The 18,209-nt window shown below is 46.0% G+C and overlaps 1 pseudogene; it reads left to right on the top strand.

Moving 5' to 3' along the window:
* Positions 1–9,743: 9,743 nt before the first annotated feature.
* On the top strand, positions 9,744–9,881 carry LOC140455840 (U1 spliceosomal RNA; annotated as a pseudogene).
* The last annotated feature ends 8,328 nt before the right edge of the window (positions 9,882–18,209 follow it).

Raw genomic sequence — 18,209 nt, 5'->3', positions numbered from 1 at the left:
TCCTCTGCCTAAAACAAACAGTAGGAATACATATTTGCTGACAAAATTGGATGTTAATGCTAAATTTTTGGAAGCCATTCCATTACGCAATGTCACGGTGTAAAGAAGTGTAGAAGAGTGACTCAAACATTTTTATAAAACACGAACAATCCACAAGTATGCAATAAGACCAAGCATTAAATTTTACATCAAAATTATTCGAAAGAATTAAGGCTAGCCTGGAAATATAACAATTGGAATCAAGTGCCGCTAAACCAGCTAAATTCAATCCATTTGGATCAGTTGTTGGACCTGTGATGAGAGTACCACTGACATGAATTAACCAGAAATTGGTAGACAGAGTTCAGAGACAACGTATTTAGCTTATGCGTCACATTTTAGAGAAAGATTAAATAGTGTTTGTGGCTTGGCTACAGAGCATTTGAAAGTAGTGCAGCATATGATGAAATAGGAAGCAGCCAAAAGTTTGGTTTCTCCATAAGAGAAAAAATGTTATTATTGCTAGCAGGGGCAGGTGAACATATAGAAGCAATGTTCCCTGGACATTATCAAATTGAAAGGAAATTGGGTGAGGTCAAACATTTGATAAGAATGTTAAGAAGAAGAAAAACTCAAAGTTTATCATGTGAATGTGCTCCAGAGATTGTTCGATAAAGAAGCAAAACAAAAGGAGAATGTGGCACTGATTAAAACTCGGATTGAACAAACAAATTTAGAATAAATTGATTTTTTTTATTACTCAAATTTAATATATAGTGAAAATGTTTTCAGAAATTAAAATAAAATACGGAGTTATTTTGCAGAGGAAAACTGAGATGATCTGAAAGAGTTATTACAATCACAAGGAAAGATTATGCAGGAATAAGCTAAGAATGGCTGATATGTCCATGCATGATGTAGATATCGCAAATGCTGTTCCATTTAAGAAACATCTGCAACCTTCCAAATCTGGTAGAGATTCAAAAAGAGATTCAGACACTACAAAAAATATCATATCAACCAACTGAGCTGCGGTGAATGGAACTCATCCATAGAGATAGTGGAAAATATAAACAGCACACAACATTTATGTGTTGATTTCTGCAAATTATATGCAGTTACAGAATCTAGTACACATCCCACTTCACAGTTGAAGAACTGTCTTGACAAGTTGGAACATGCAAGTAACATTTCGAATTTGGACTGAATAGAAATTGACAGGTAGATTTCTCTGAAAGAACAAAGGATATTCTGGCATTCATTAAGCCGAAAATGGTACCGGTTTAAAGTAATGTTATTTGGTATGAACAAAAGTACCAGGTAAATTTCAAACAGTAAGAAATGAAGTCATTTAGAGATTATATGATTCTGTGGTATGCATAGACTATCTGTACATTCACTCTCACACGGAAGAGACATTTACAGAATCCATGGAATTGTTCAATCGACTTCACAAGCTGGTGATAAATCTTAGTAAGAGTGAGTTCACAAAAGCGACAGTCACAATCCTTGAGCACAAAAAGAGATGGTCCCACGGGATGTGAAAACAAAAGTTATTGAGGAGTTTTCATCGGGAGAGTTATCATGTCATTGATGAAAGGCGAAGCACTAAGATTTCGGAACAGGGAATTTTTCGTACTAAATTTTAGACGCCAGTTTGTCCAATGACTGAACTATGGAAGAAGTACAGAAAATTTCAGTGAACAGCGGAATGTCAGAAGACATTTGATACGCTGAAATCTTTATCAGCCACGGATCCAGTATTAGCAACAACTAAATAACCAAATGCATTCAAGGTGGCTACCAATGCAAATTATGTGGGTTTGGCACTCATCTCTTGCAAGAAGACAAAGAGAATGGAGAAAGACGCGTTAGATATGTTTCAAAAAAGTTGATTATTCATGAACAAAAGCATTCCACAGTTGAGATGGTAGCCTTGAACTTATTGTTGGCATTGCAATATTTAATTTTTTTGTGGCGAACAATGTGTCTAAGGCATTTTTGGAGAAAAAATTCAAGATCAAACTACCAAACTGGTCAGATGGAATTTAATGTTACGCCTTTAATATGTAAATTTCACACATGGCAGGGTGAGAGAATGTAATTGCGGATGCATTGACATGACTTTGGTGAAAGAAAACGTAAGTGTTCAATCGTGGAAGAAACGGATTGAATTGGACTGTAGTCTTGAATGTTTGTATTCTTAATATCAATGTAATATATCTGTATTGTATTAATTAATACCAGAAGACTAAAAAGTTTTATTTACTGATGGTGAAAAATGTCTGTTTTGTTTAGAACTAGTATGTCCAGTCCAACTACATCTGGTGATGTTGAGATGCTGTGGCTTTAAGAGGTGTATCATGTCCTGCTTTTTACTTTTTTGAAGAGAGATTTTAAGCCATAGGTGTCAAGTTGTCTCCTCCATGCTAATCGTCTGAACAGGTTGTGAGGCCTTTCATTTTAAGTTGGGACAAAAGAGAAAACATGACTGGGTGGAGTCAGATCATCACAGGTTTTTAGTTTAGCTTTCAGACATTCTCTGATGGTTTGAATCTGGCTGTGGAACCTATCCATCTCTCTAATCCTCTCTGTAAGAGCAAAACATCTGGAGTGTTTTTTTCTGCTACCAGATTTGGATGTGAGACAATCTGTTTCACTGAATTTACGTTTGCCAAAGGTGCGTTTATAGGATGTTACTATATTGTAACAGCTGTTGTAAAGTGATTTTAAAAGTATTATTTTGGTTATTTTCAGATTGTTTAAAGGTATACAATTTTGTCTTTCTTTGGAATTATTTTACAGGTGGGTCAGAAAAAAGTCTGTTTTGTTTAGAACTAGTACGTCTAGTCCAACTACATCTTGAACACACTATTTAGTACTTAGCTTTCCATGGGACAAACGTTAGGCTCTCAGCTACCTCCTCGATATATTTGCAAGTGGGTTTTCCTGGTCCATAGAAGTAAGCAGATAAGAGAAGGAATGGCTTGCAAAGATTATCTTCTTTCTCAATGAAATATGAACCCACCACATCATTCCAAAAGTAGAGGGCGAAATATTTCCTTCCACCTTCAGTCAGAGGTGTCGAGTGAAGGATTAATCATGATATACACTCATCGTCCTTCCTTCACACATGCAAATCATCAATCAATTCCGTTTCCTATCATGATATCGTGAAAGGCTGAAGATACTAGCCGTTGCAACTATCAACCATTCTCAGAATATACTGCGAACTGTGCTGGAGAACCAGCCCAGTCAGATTAATCCAAAAGAATTATCTACCTTCTGCTTTCTGTGAAAACAAAGTAGTACAAATGCAAAACAGCCAGTCTCCATATATCTGTTCAAACGAACGTCGCCATCATTATCGCATAGGATTTGCAAAAGTCTAAGATGCTGAAGAGAAATGTGTATGTTTTTGGAATCGTTCATACCACGATTTGTCCAGCATGATTTCCTGATGTAAAATGAGAATAACTGCATTTATAATTTATATGACACTTGACAGGGAATAATGTCGAAAAACCTGAGCCAAGTTGGAATAAGTGTGAAAATTCACTATCAGTTGAGAAGGAATGAGCAGACAGTAAAATATTTCTGGCTGCTGGAGGTGAATTACTTACGTTCAGGATGTCACCATAAACTTACGGCAGGAGAATGCCACAGGTCTGAACATCTTCAGTTTTAATCATTACACAATATAGTGAGAAATGAGGGCATTCACTGATGAACAAAAATTGAACAGTTGTCAATGTTTGCTGTTCAAAACATCTGGAATACTGTAATACTGTGTGTCAGTATTCAGCAACATCTGAATAGTATCCAACCCTCTGAGGGGTCAGAGGAGTCCCTCACACACTCTGGAGAGAACATCAGCACCAAGAATCAGAAACCTTGGGAGCAGGAAGAACAGCCTGATCTTCAGTTTGACCCACTATAATCGGGGTAGTACAAACCTCTCTGTCACCGTCTGAAAATGCAATCTTGCACAAACAAAAGATGCCTTTTGTTTGTTTGTTGATTAGAGTAAAACTCCAATGTTTATTCATAAAAGCAAATTACTGCGTATGCTGGAATCTGAAACCAAAAGAGAAAATGTTGGAAAATCTCAGCTGGTCTGGCAGCATCTGGAAGGAGAGAAAAGAGCTGATATTTCGAGTCTAACTGACCATTTGTCAAAGCTAAAAAAAAAGGGAGAAGTAGGATGGTATTTATACTAGGCTGAGAGAAGGTATTTATACTCAGCTGGAAGTAAGCAAGTAAATCAGAGACATATAAAAATGATATTTACATTTGAATCACGGGCCTGTTTCTTTAACACCAGAGGGTGTTGAATGTGCATCCAGAAAAGGTGGTGCTCTTAGTTTAATGTCACATCCAAACAACGTTGAGAAATATTTCCTTGTATCTGGAATCCTTAATCTTAACCGTGAGGTCACCTGAAGGAATTGATTTGCATGGTGGAACACAGAGGGTGGGAGATTGCAAAACGGTCGTTTCACAAAAGAAGATTTGTTCAATTTGTAGGGATTAGGAAAAAGTGATGGCAAAATATCTTTCAAGTCTCACCAGCAAAGCTTAAAAATTGCTTTTATTCGCGTTCACCTTACATTGTCTAAACAGTGTTTGATAACAGAGTGCTTCAGGTGTCTGAGAGATTTCGGGGGCTTTGTTTTGGTGAAAGAGGAGTCAGTGTGAAGGGGGAGGGGAGTTTCCTTTTTCGAAACAAATGCAAATTAGTGCAGCTTCTCAGGGCGCCCAGTGAGTGTAGTATTCAGTGAAACATGAGCTTTTCCGGGTGTTCTTTGATCCAGGTGAGAAATTTCGCTGTTGTGCAGACAGGGAACCTCAGGCAGGTGAATTTTCGATTTCTGACAATGCAGTTAGTGTGAGTGTAAGAGCCATGGGCTGTTGTTGGGTTTGAGCGAGTGCGAGTATTAAGCATACTTACCTGGCAGGGGAGATATCATGATCACCAAGGTGGTTTGCCCAGGACGTTCCAGCGGCTGATGTACTGACCTTCCTGGGCAGGTACGTCCAAGTCGAGGGAGAAGCCACTGATGTGATCGACCCCTTTGGCATCTGGACCAGTAAGAGGCAGGTCAAGGTAACTCTGAGCGCCGATGACCGTGGGAACATCCTCCACCCATCCTCGAGCTTCGCAATCGGAGGGAGCAGAGGCTACCTGACATATGCAGGGCAGCCCAAAGTGTGCCAAACCTGCGGGAAGTCGGGACACGTGGCGGTGGATTGCAAAGAGACCATCTGCAGGAACTGTAAACAGGAGGGTCACTTGACTAAGGACTGTCGGGAGGAAAAGAGCTGCAACCTGTGCGGGGAGGCGGGCCACATGTACAAGGCCTGCCCAAGACGAGGAGCCGCCACCTACGCACAGATGGCCGGAGGTGGCAACACGAGCCGCGGACCGACAAAGTCCAACGAGGTACCGCGAATCAGCAAAGGAACGGTGCCTGGAGGCACCCAGAAGGAAGGGAAAGTTGTAGGGGAGCAGGCGGCAGACAGCGGGGAGATACAGCAGCCGACCCAAGCTCCTGCAAGACAGACGGAGGAAATGGAAGAGGAGGGATCAAAGGAGGCAGAGCAGTGGATTATCGTTAAAAACAGGAAAAGGAAACCTCTCGAGGGCCCCAAAGCCACCAAGCGAAGGGGGAAGAGACACCTCCAAGAGGAGGATACAGGCAGCTCCTCCGAGGGTGAGGACGGGCGCAAGAAGGGTCGCCTCCGGAGGAAGAGGCAGAGCGCCGTGGGGAGAAAGGAGGGCAGCACCGCCCAAGAAGGGAAAGACGATCCCTCTGAGGGGGTGGGTGAAGGCCTCCCCCTACCCGGTGAGAACCAAGGGGTACCCACCGGCCCACAGCTCCAGGGAACTGGGAGCAGCGTCCCAGTGACAGCCCTGCTGTCAGATGGAGAACGGGGCGATGCGGACCCTGGGTCTGACACGATGACACCAGAGCGGGGAAATGACTCCAGCGTGGAGCCGGACAACTACCTCAGCCCCGGGAAGGTCCAGCAGTTTGCTGTCACCACGGGGATGCACGCAGCTACCCCACTGGAGCAAGACCAGAAGAAAATGGACACTGGTAACCCCGTAAACTGTTAAAATGGGGTTTAAAATTGCCAGCATAAATGTGCGTAGCATTAAAGCGGCTACGCGATGTGTTTCAATGCTGGCCTTCCTGGCCAACGTCAAAGCCGATATCCTGTTTCTGCAGGAGTGTGGGATACCGCACCTCAGCAGTTACAGGAGATGGTCGAGCTTGTGGGCCCACGGGCCGTCAGTGTGGTCGGGGGGCAACGATAGCCGCGCCTCCAGCCTGGGTATCCTGTTGCGGGGAGGCAACTTCACCATCTCCGAGGTTAAGGAGGTGGTGGGCGGGCGCCTCCTCGTCGTGGACGTCAAATACAGAAACGCTCCCGTGAGACTAATCAACGTGTACGCCCCAGTGGGTAAGAGTGAACGGTTGGCCGTCCTGCAACAGCTTCCACTGCTGCTGGCTACGTCCAGGCCGGTCATTCTGGCCGGAGACTTCAACTGCATCATTGATGCTGATGGACGATCCGGCGGGGGGGACAGTAAACCGGACGCTACGTCCAGGGCCCTGATGGAAACGGTCAAAGATGCCAAGCTGCACGACGTCTTCAGCGCCCCTGCAGATGGAGCGCAGCGTAGATACACCTGGTCACGGGCAGACGGGTCTATCCGCTCAAGGATAGATTACCTGTTTGTGTCCCGAACGCTCTCGGTCAGATCCACCGACGTCAAGCCGGTGTTCTTCTCTGACCACTGCCTCCTGCTGGCCGACTGTCACCTACAGGACGAACAGCGGGCGGGCAAGGGAACGTGGAAACTGAACACTAAGCTGTTGACCCCGGGAAACATCGAAGAGCTCAAGAGGGATTACGCAGGTTGGAGAACCGTGAAGCCCCTCTTTGAGTCTCCAGCGGACTGGTGGGAAACGGTAAAAGGGAACATCAAGAGGTTCTTTATCCTCAAAGGTGTCCAGGAGGCGAGAGAGAGGCGGGGAAAACTGTCCCAGCTCCAGGAAAGTATGCAGAACCTGCTCCTGCTGCAGACGATGGGGGTCGATGTCACGGAGGACCTCAAGGAGGTGAAGGGCCAGCAAGCCTCGCTCTTTGCCTCGGAGGCCTCCAGGATAATCTTCCGGTCCAGGGTCTGCTCGGTGGAGCAGGACGAGACGTGCTCACGTTTCTTCTTCCAGAAGGTGCACAAAGAGAGCTCCGTGCTCAGCAGCCTGAAGAAAGAAGATGGCTCGGTAATGTCATCTCAGGCTGACGTCATGAGGATCAGCAAATCCTTCTACGCCAGCCTGTATGACTCGAAGCCGACCGACAGCACGGCCTCCCAGTCGTTCCTGTCCTCTATCACGGAGGTCCTAGATGACGGAACACGAGAGAGGCTGGACCAGCCGCTATCTCTGGATGAACTGACCAAGGCCCTCGAGTCCTTCGAAAAGAATAAAACTCCCCGAAGCGACGGCTTACCGGTCGAGGTTTATTCCGCTCTTTGGGACTTGATCGGCCAGGACCTGCTGGAGGTGTATGTCAGTATGCTTCGGGCAGGTACCATGAGTGAATCCATGAGGAAAGGCATCATCACCCTCGTCTACAAGCAGAAGGGGGAGAGGGAGGAAATTAGAAATTGGAGACCGATCTCACTGTTAAATGCAGACTACAAAATCTTGTCAAAGGTCATCGCCAACCGGGTCAGGTCTGCTCTGGGATCGGTGATCCACCCGGACCAACCCTGTGCTGTACCGGGCAGGAAGATCTCTGAGAGTCTCGCACTCCTCAGGGATACGATCGCCTACGTGCAGGACAGGGGGGTGGACACCTGCCTCATCAGCCTGGACCAGGAGAAAGCCTTTGACAGGATATCGCATACATATATGAGAGATGTCCTCTCCAAAATGGGCTTTGGGGAGGGAATCGGAAATTGGATCAGACTGCTCTACACCAACATTGTCAGTGCAGTCTCAATCAATGGGTGGGAATCAGATAGCTTCCCTGTAAGATCTGGAGTCAGGCAGGGATGCCCCCTCTCACCCGCCTTGTTTGTGTGTTGCATAGAGCCATTTGCCGAATCCATCAGGAAGGATGCGAGCCTGAGAGGGGTGACTATTCCTGGCAGCGGGGGCCTGCAGGTTAAGGCCTCCCTGTACATGGATGACGTCGCTGTTTTCTGCTCGGATCCGCTGTCCGTGCACAGACTCGTGTGCATCTGTGACCAGTTCGAACGGGCCTCGGGGGCCAAGGTAAACCGAGGCAAGAGCGAGGCCATGCTCTTCGGGAACTGGGCCGACCAATCCTCTATCCCCTTCACCGTCAGGACTGACCACCTGAAGGTGCTGGGTATTTTGTTCGGGGGGGCTCGGGCGTGCGCCAAGACCTGGGAGGAGCGGATCAGGAAGATGAGACAGAAACTAGGCAGATGGGGGCAACGGTCGCTCTCCATCGCGGGAAAAAACCTGGTCATCAGGTGTGAGGTACTCTCAGTATTGCTATATGTGGCACAGGTCTGGCCTATCCCCAGGACCTGTGCCGCCGCAGTCACCCGGGCCATCTTCCAATTCATTTGGAGATCAAAGATGGACCTGGTCCGAAGAGACTCTATGTACAAAGACCGGTGCAATGGGGGAAAAAACACGCCCAATGCCACCCTCACCCTGATGGCCACCTTTGTGTGTGGCTGCATCAAGCTGTGCGTGGATCCCCGGTACGCAAACACCAAGTGTCACTACATACTGAGGTTCTACCTGTCCCCGGTGTTGCGAAGGATGGGCCTGGCCTCGCTGCCGCGGAACGCTCCGAGTAGTTGGACCGTTCCGTATCACCTGTCCTTCGTGGAGAAATTTATGAGGAAAAACACCTTTGACCACAAGTCCATCAGGAAGTGGTCAGCACGTAGCGTCCTTGAGACCCTTCGGGAAAAGGAGAGGGAGGATCCTGTCGAGCGGTTCCCTGAGCAGACTGTCAAAGCCATTTGGCAGAATGCCTCATCGCCAGAACTTTCCAACAAGCACCAAGACGTGGCTTGGCTGGTGGTGAGAAGGGCTCTGCCCGTGAGATCCTTTACGCACGCCCGGACTCTCTGCCGCACCACACGCTGCCCTCGAAGTGGCTGCGGGGGGGACGAGACTGTCACACACCTCATTCTGGAATGTGCCTATGCAGAGGAAGTCTGGAGAGGAATGCAGTGGTGCTTGTCGAGGTTCGTCCCGAGCAGCGCCGTGACGCGGTACTCCGTGCTCTACGGCCTGTTCCCTGGGACTCACACCGAGACGAAAGTTAACTGCGCCTGGAGGATCATCAACTCGGTGAAGGACGCTCTCTGGGCGGTCCGAAACCTGTTGATCTTCCAGCTGAAGGAGTTGACCCCGACCGAGTGTTGCAGACTGGAACATTCCAAGGTCCAAGACTACGTGTTGAGGGACGCGCTGAAGCTTGGGGCAGCTGCCACCAAGGCGCGGTGGGGAAAGACCACCGTGTAAGATTGGCCTGCCGAAAGAAGAACAGGGGGCCCATGCGGACGGTTTTTTTGGGCTCTGCTGATGCCTCAGCCAAATATATGTATATGTACAAGATTGAAAAATGCACAGGATTGTAAATGTGAATGACAAGGATAAAGTCGAATCTGTGTTTGTAAATATGGACATATGTATGGCATGATCAAATGTACAGACCATCAAATCAATCTATGAATAAAGTATATTTTTGAAATAAAAAAACAAAAAAAGTGGTTTGCCCAGGACGAGGCTATCCCATTGCACTTTGGGTATGCTGACGCCTGCAATGTCCCCAAATGCGGGATACTCGACTGCAAAATTTGTGGTAGTGGGGGACTGCGTTCGCGCTCTCCCCTGATTTACAAACAAAAAATAGAACATTCAGCCGAGGGCGCTCATCTCTGTGATTCATCCGGCTTCCCATGTACTGCGCATCATTATGGTCAGATATGTATGGCCTGACCAAATGTACAGACCATCAAATCATTTTATGAATGAAGTATATTTTTGAAATAAAATAAAGACGTGTACTGCCTGCAGGATTTCCCTGGGGCAGGCTACTTTGATGTGACCTTCAGAAGCGTGAAGCAGTGCGAACAGCTCCTGAAGGTCTTCAAGGAGAAGGAAGGGGAGCCGCTGTTTTCCATCTTGTCGGCGACCCAATTGTGTGTGCTTCCTGCACAGAGGAATTGGGTTGTTACAATCCATATGTACAACCCCTATGCTCCAGCGGCTGATGTCCTGACCTTCCTGGGAAGGTACGTCCAAGTTCAGGGAGAAGCCACTGATGTGATCGACCGCTTTGGGATCTGGGCCAGTAAGCAGCAGGTCAGGGTAACTCTGAGGGCCGATGATAGTGGGAACATCCTCCACCCACCCTCGAGCTTCGCAATCGGAGGGAGCAGAGGCTACCTGACATATGCAGGACAGCCGAAAGTGTGCCGAACCTGCGGAAAGTCGGGACACGTGGCGGCGGATTGCAAAGTGACCATCTGCAGGAACTGCAAACAGGAGGGTCACTTGACTAAGGGCTGTCAGGAAGAAAAGAGCTGCAACCTGTGCGGAGAGGCGGGCCATATGTATAAGACCTGCCCAAAACGGGGGGGGGGGGGGGGGGGTGCCCACTTACGCACAGATGGCTGGAGGTGGCAATGTGAGCCGTGGACCCCCAAAGACCAGTAAGGCCCACCTGGATAGCAGGGAAACGGAGTCTGGTGGCACCCAGAAAGAAGAACAGGCTGGAGTGGAGATGGCGGCAGCCAGCGGAGAGACACAGCAGCTGATCCTAGCTCGAGCCGGGCAGATGGAAGAAATGGAGGAGGAGGTAATCAAGCAGGCAGAGGAGTGGATACCTGTTAACAACAGGAAGAGGAAATCTTGCCAGGCTCCCAAAGCCTCCCAGCAAAAGGGGAAAAGACAGCTGCACGAGGGAGGGACGGCCAGCTCTTCGGAGGGGGAAGATGGACACAAAAAGGCCATCACCACCAGAAGAAGAGACAGAGCGCCGTCGGTAAAGAGGAGGGCATTTCCTCCGAACCAGGAAACAACGGACCCCCCGAAGTCCACCCTCCACCCAGTGAGAACCAGGAGGTACCCACTGCCCCACAACTACAGGCAACCGAGATTTGTGATCCTCTGACAGTCCCATTGTCAGACACAGAACTGGACAGTGAGGACCCTTGCCTTGGCTCAATCACACCAGGGCAGGTAAATGACCCCAGTGAGGAGCTGGATAGCTACCTCAGCCCAACGAAGGTCCAGCAGTTCGTGCTTACCTTGGGGATGTAGACAGCCACCCCAGAGACAGGACAGTCAAATGGACAATGGTAACTCCATAAACTGGGGGTTAATGAAGTGTCATTTGCTTTCATATAACAGGGGACCCACTCTTTAGGTGGGTTCCGCTGAAGCCACAGCCAAATTCTCAAGGATACCCAGAGGTGTCAGACAACAAAAAGAGCAAACAAGATAGAACATAGCCACCTGATCCGGATATTAACTGGCATTCGAATCAGTGATTCCATTATCAGGAACTTCCTGGAAGCATGGGTGGCCATAAGCAGAATTGGCCCACGAATTGCACTTTAAGACAGCATGTCTTAAGCCATCAATTCTCTAGCAAGTGTACAAATCCTCGCCCCAATTCCTGTACACCATCCACAATGCATAATGAGGAGTTTCAAAGAATACACCCTATTTTCCAAGACAGGTTCAATTTCAATACCAAAGAGAGTTTGGCACTGTCCAGATCACAAAAGCTCACTTGATAGGCATTTTCATCTGATTAAGTTCTTCCTTGCTGATAAGTACTAATTTACAGAATGATGTACCATGCAAAAGACTCGTTCATATGAACTTCCAGCACTTTTATAATGACACCTTCGAAATGCACAAAATTTGCTATTTAGCAAAGAAAAGCGGCACAAAATGGGACCACCTCAGCATGGAAATTATCTTCTAATTCAAACCATTCTGGTTTGGAAATATATTGCAACTAATTTACAGTTGAAAAGACAAATTCCAATAAACATTGTAGATATCATGAGGCACGAGGATCTGACATGGTTATGGAAAACATTACGCTTGGAAAAGCAAGATAATGAAAAAGGAAAACAGTCCACTGATGCCCAATTCCAGCAACCAAAGAAGTTGCGAACCAGGAACAGTAGAAGTTAATCAGCACCTCGAGATTGCAATACGATTGTGGTTAATTTCATTTCAGCCAGCTATCCATTTTCCCACGCCCCACAACTCTTTAACTAAAAATGTTCTGGCTCATGCTTAAATTTATTCAAGGACCCAGCATCCTTCACGTTATGTGCTGACGAATTCTGCAGACCATTTCCACCATGCATACAGAGGATTAATTTTACCTCAGCTTTGTTTTGAATTCATTACTTCTCGTCCTCAATTTATAAGCTACACTCACCCCAGGCCGCCCCACATGAGGAAATATCTATTCTACATGTGTTTTGTCCATTCGCTTTTGCAAGTTATATAATACAATGAGACCACCTGTCATTCTGACAAACTCCAGACGGTGTATGCGAAACTGTTTAACATCTCTAAATAAGACAGAACCTTCATCTCTGGAATAACTTGAGAGAACTTCCTCTGAACTCACTCTCAATGCAATTATGCAATTCTCAAAAGAAGGGTTTGAAGAAGACAGAACTAGCTGTACTATGAATTATTCTCAAATTCGTAGCTTTGTCGAATTCGAAAAATATGGTATGAGGTTAATATTGTTAGAACATAGAACATTACAGCAGGACAGGCCATTCAATTCTCAATGTTGCACCGACCTGTGGAAAGAACTTCGACTATTAGAACATAAGACCATAAGACATGGGCGTGGGAGTGAGACCATTCGACCCATGTCGTCCACTTTGCTGTTCAATCATGGCAAATAGGCATTTCAGTTCCTCTTACCCGTGCTCTCCCCTTAGCTGTTAATTCCTTGCGAGATCAAGAATTTATTAATCTCTTCCTTAAAGACACCTGACATCGCAGCCTCCACTGCGCTCTGTTGAAACGAATTCCACAGTCCCACCACTCTCTGGCTGAAGGAATGCCTCCTTATTTCCATTCTAAATTGACCCCCTTTAATTCTAAGGCTGTGCCTATGTGTCATAGTCTCCCTAACTCATGGAAACAAATTACCAGCGTCCACCCTTTCCAAGCCACGCATTATCTTGAAAGTTTCTATTGGATCTCGCCTCAAACTTCTAAACTGTAATGAATAAAATCCCAGGATCCTCGGTCGTCCATCATATGTTAGGCCTACCATTCCAGGGATCATCCGTGTGAATCTCCACTGGACATGCTCCAGTGCCAATATATCCTCCCTGATGTGTGGGTCCCAAAATTGGGCACAGTATCCAAATGGCCTAGCTAGAGCTTTATAAAGTCTGGGTAACATATCACTGCTTTAATATTCCAACCCCATTGAAACAAATGACAGCATTACATTTATTTTGTTAACTACGAACACATCTTACAAGTCAACCTTAAGAGAATCCTGGACGAGCTGGATCCATTTGTAATTTGGTTTTATGAATTTTCACACCGTTTAGAAAATAGTCCATGCCTGTAGTCTTTTCTCCAATATGCAAGACATCACATTTGCTCAAGTTTAATTTCATCAGGCATTTTCTGGACCACTCGCCTGAACTGTCGAAATCTTTCTGCAGCCTCCCCACCTCCTCTGCCCGTCTAACTTCGCATCATGGGTGAACTTTGCCAAGATGCTCCCAGTCCCTTCATTCAGATCATTAATATATAAATTGAACAGGACAGCCCAAACACTGAGCCTTGACGGACACCACTTGTCACTAGTTGCCATTCAAAAAAAGAAACTTTTCTCACAACTCTCTGCTTCCTGTCATATAGCCAATCCTCAATGCATGTCAGTAGCTCACCTCGAACACCATGAGCCCTCACTTTATTCAGTAGCCCCTCGTGAGGCATCTTATCAAAGACCTTTTGGACGTCTAAGTAGATCACATCCACCAGGTTTCCCTGAGCTAACCTACTTGTTACCTCTTCAAAGAATTTGAAGCCAGCCTGTCCTATACGATTCTATTTTCATCCATACGTTTTTCCAGTGACCATTTAAATGAGCTTAACGTTGGAGAGTCTGCTACTGTTGTAGGCAGTGCGTTCCAAGCCACTACTACTGTCTGATATCTCCCTTAGATCTCTCACCACTCAATTTAAAACTATATCCCCTCGTGCTAGCCATCACTATTCGAGAAGGAAGACTATCACTGTCGACCCTATCTAACCCTCTAATTATTTTACGTTTCTCAAATAAGCCACCTCTTAATCTTCTTCTATCTCATGAAAAGAGCCTCATGTCCCTCGGCCTTTCCACATCAGACTTTCCCTCCATAACAGGCGACATCCAATTACATCTTATTTGAACCATTTCCAAAATGTCCACTTGCTTCCAATAATGCAATGTCCAGAATTGTACGCAATACACCAAGTGCGGCCGCACAAAGTTTTGTACAGTTGCAGCATGACCTCGTGTCTCCGAAACTCAATCCCTCCATCAATAAAAACTAAAATACCATATGCCTTCTGAACAACCCTGTCAACCTCGGTGGCAATTTTCGGGGATCTATGCACATGGACACAGAGATCTCTCTGCTCATCTCTGCTACCATGAATGCTACCATTAGCCCAAAACTCTTTATTCTTGTTGCTCCTTCCAAAGTCTATAACCTCACACTTTGCTGCACTAAACTCCATTTCCACCTCTCAGCCAATGTCTGCAGCTTATATGTCGCTCTGAAACCTGCAACATCCTTCATCACAATCCACAACTCCACTGAACTTAGTGTCATTAGCAAATTTTCAAACCCATCCTTCCATGCCCTCATTTTGGTCACTTATTTAAATGACAAACAATGTCCCCAAACAGATCCTTGCGGTATACCACTGGTAACTGAACTCCAGGATGAAATTACCCATCAGCCACCAACGTCTGCCTTCTTTCAGCTAGCCAATGTCTGACCCAAACCGCTAAATCGCCCTCAAGCCAATGCCTCTGCATTTTGTACACTAGCCTACAGTGGGAGACCTTCTCAAACCTTACTGAAAAGCAGATACAACACACCGACTAATTTGACTTCATCCACCTGTTTGATCACGATCTCAAAGAATTCAATCAGGACTTTTGAGGCATGACATAATCTTCACAAAACCGTGTTCACTATCCCTAATCAACTTCTTCTTCTCCAGATGAATATAAGTCTCTGTCTTATAACATTTCCAATACTTTGTCCACAACCGAATTCAGGCTCACTAGTCTATCATTAGCAGGGTTGTCTCTACTCCACTTCTTGAACAAGGAGACAACAGTTGCTCTCCTCCAGTCTTCTGTCCTTTGTCCTGTAGATAATGACGACATAAAGATCAAAGCCAAAGACTCAGCAATCTCCTCCCTGACTTGGCAGAGAATCATAAGATAAACCCCATCTGGCCCAGGGTACTTTTCTATTTTCATGCTTCATAGAATTGTTAGCACCTCCTCCTTGCGAGCACCATTCCCTTCTTGTCTAGTTTCCTGTATCTTAGCATTCACCTCGACAACATTGTCTTTTTCCAGTATGAATACTGACGAACAATATTTACTGAGCACTTCTACTATCTCCTCAGACTCCATGCACAACTTCCCACTGCGACCTTTGATTGGTCCTAATCTTTCTCTCGTCATTATTTTATTCCTGACATACCAATCAAAATCTGCCAACGACTTCTCATGTCCACTCCTGGCTCTTCTTAATTCTCTTCTTAGGTCTTCCCTGCCGAACTTGGAACTCTCAAGCGCCTTCAGATCTCATCCTAACATAAGCTTTCCTCTTCCTCTTCCTCTTGGCAAGAGCTGCGGTACGGTGGCACAGTGGTTAGCACTTTCGCCTCACAGCGCCAGAGACCCACGTTCAATTCCTGCCTGAGGCAATTATCTGTGCGGAGTTTGCACATTCTTCCCCGTGTCTGTATGGGTTTCCTCCGGGTGCTCTGGTTTCCTCCCACAGTCCAAAAATGTGCAGGTTAGGTGAATTGGCCATACTAAATTTCCTGTAGTGTTAGTTAAAGCGGCAAATGTAAGGGAATGAGTCTGGGTGGGTTGCGCTTCGGCAGGTCAATGTGGACTTGTTGGGCTGAAGGGCCTGTTTCCACACTGTAAGTAATCTAATCTAAACTATGTCTCCGTCTCCACCACTTCCTCCCTACCTGACAGATGTGTACTTATCAAGACACGCAATCGCTGTTCCTGCAATTAGCTTCATATTTCAATTGTGCCCATCTCCTGCAGTTTTCTTCCCCATACTATGCATTCCTAAGTCTTGCCTAATCTCACAATTCCCTCCCCAGCAAAAACTTTTGCCCTGTGTTACATACAGATCCCGTTCCATCGCTAACATAAACATAACTGAATTATTGTTACTACCATCAAAGTGCCATCTACTTCCAAATCTAACATCTGACCAGGTTCATTACCAGGTACTAAATCCAGTATGGCCCCGCTCCTTGTTGGCTTGTATGCATACTGTTTCAGGGAGTCATCCTGCACACCACGCATAAACATTGATCCAGCGAAAGTACTTGTATTATAATATTTCCAGCCAATATTTGATAAGTTAAACGCCCTTTCACAACCACCCAGTTACTCTGATTCCTATCCAAAATTATCTTTGCTCTCCTTTCCCTTACATCTCTGGTACTATTCGGAGGCCGAAAGAAAACTCACAACATGGTGACCTCTCCTTTCCTATTTCTAACCTCGGCTCATATTACCTCAGTGAACGAGCCCTCAGACGTCTTATGTGCTACCGAAGTTCTTGATTAACAATGCAACACCTACCCCACTTTTAGCATCTTCTCTGTTCTTACTGAAACACCAAATCCCAAAATCTGCAACAACCATTTCTGTCACTGCTTATCCATGTCTCCAACATGGCCACAGCATTGGAGTTCCAGGTTACAAACAACGATCTTATTCCGGATGCTTCTGGCATTGATGTAAACCCACTTCATATCACCTTCCTGCATGTTGGTAAACATCTGCTAACTTGAAACCATATTTCTAACCTCACTATTCTTAACATCCTGGACACAGGAAGTACAACTTAGGTTCACATCCCTCTGCTGAATTAGTTTATATTTCCAGAATAGCTCTCGCCAAATCCCCTTCCCCCACCCCAAAATATTGGTACCTTTCTTGTTCATGTGTCGACAATCCTGTTTGTCGAGGTTCCACCTTCCCCAGAATGATCCCCAATTATCCAGGCATAAGAAATCTTCCCACCTCCAGCAGCCCTGTAGCCACTTGTTCAACATCTTTTGCTCCTTGTTCCTTGCCTTACGAGCACGTGACAGAAGCAAAACGATAAATATTTCAACTCTGTTTGTTCGAATGCTAAGTGTCTACCCCAGCTGCCTGAATTTCTCCCTTATTACCCATAACTTATTGTGCCTATATCGTTAGAACCTTCGTGGACCATGACTTGGGACTGCACACACTCTCCCTCAAGGATCCCGAAAGTATGTCAAGACTTCACCAAACCTGGCACCTGGGAGGCAACATACCAACCGTGAGCCTTTGTGGTTCCCAAGGAACCTCCTACCTGTCTCCCTAACTATGGCATCCCCAAGAACTAATGGTCTGGTCATCTCCATCCTTCCCTTCTGAGCAACAGGGACAGCCTCTTACCCCGGTAAGTGACCCCCTAACTGTTCCAAAAATAGTATACATGTAACTGAGGGGAATGGCCGCATGAATTCCCTGCACTGTCTGCCGGTTCCCTTTATGCCCTCTGACAGTAACCAACCTGTCGCTTTCTTGCACATGAGGTGTGACTACGTACCTTTAACTTCTCTCAATAACCGCCTCAGCCTCCCAAATGATCTGAAGTTCATCCAGCTCCAGTCCAGTTCCCTATCGTTGTTTTCAACTAGCTGGTGTTGGGTTCCATTTTGCGGAGATGGAGTCAGCAGGGACACTCGTGGTGACCCTTCCATCCCATATTCTGCAAGAGGAAAATTCAACTGCGCTAACTGTAATTCGCACTATCCTGATTCCACAACGAGACTGTAGTAGAATAAAGATTTTTTTAAAAATCTAGTTACCTTACCAATCCGGTGTTGACAAACTTTTTCTTTGTTTTAAGGAGG

The sequence above is a fragment of the Chiloscyllium punctatum genome, chromosome 30 (genome assembly GCF_047496795.1).
Source record: "Chiloscyllium punctatum isolate Juve2018m chromosome 30, sChiPun1.3, whole genome shotgun sequence".
NCBI lineage: Eukaryota > Metazoa > Chordata > Chondrichthyes > Orectolobiformes > Hemiscylliidae > Chiloscyllium > Chiloscyllium punctatum.
The sequence above is the reverse complement of the archived record's forward strand: the minus strand, read 5'-3'. Positions and strand labels throughout refer to the sequence as shown.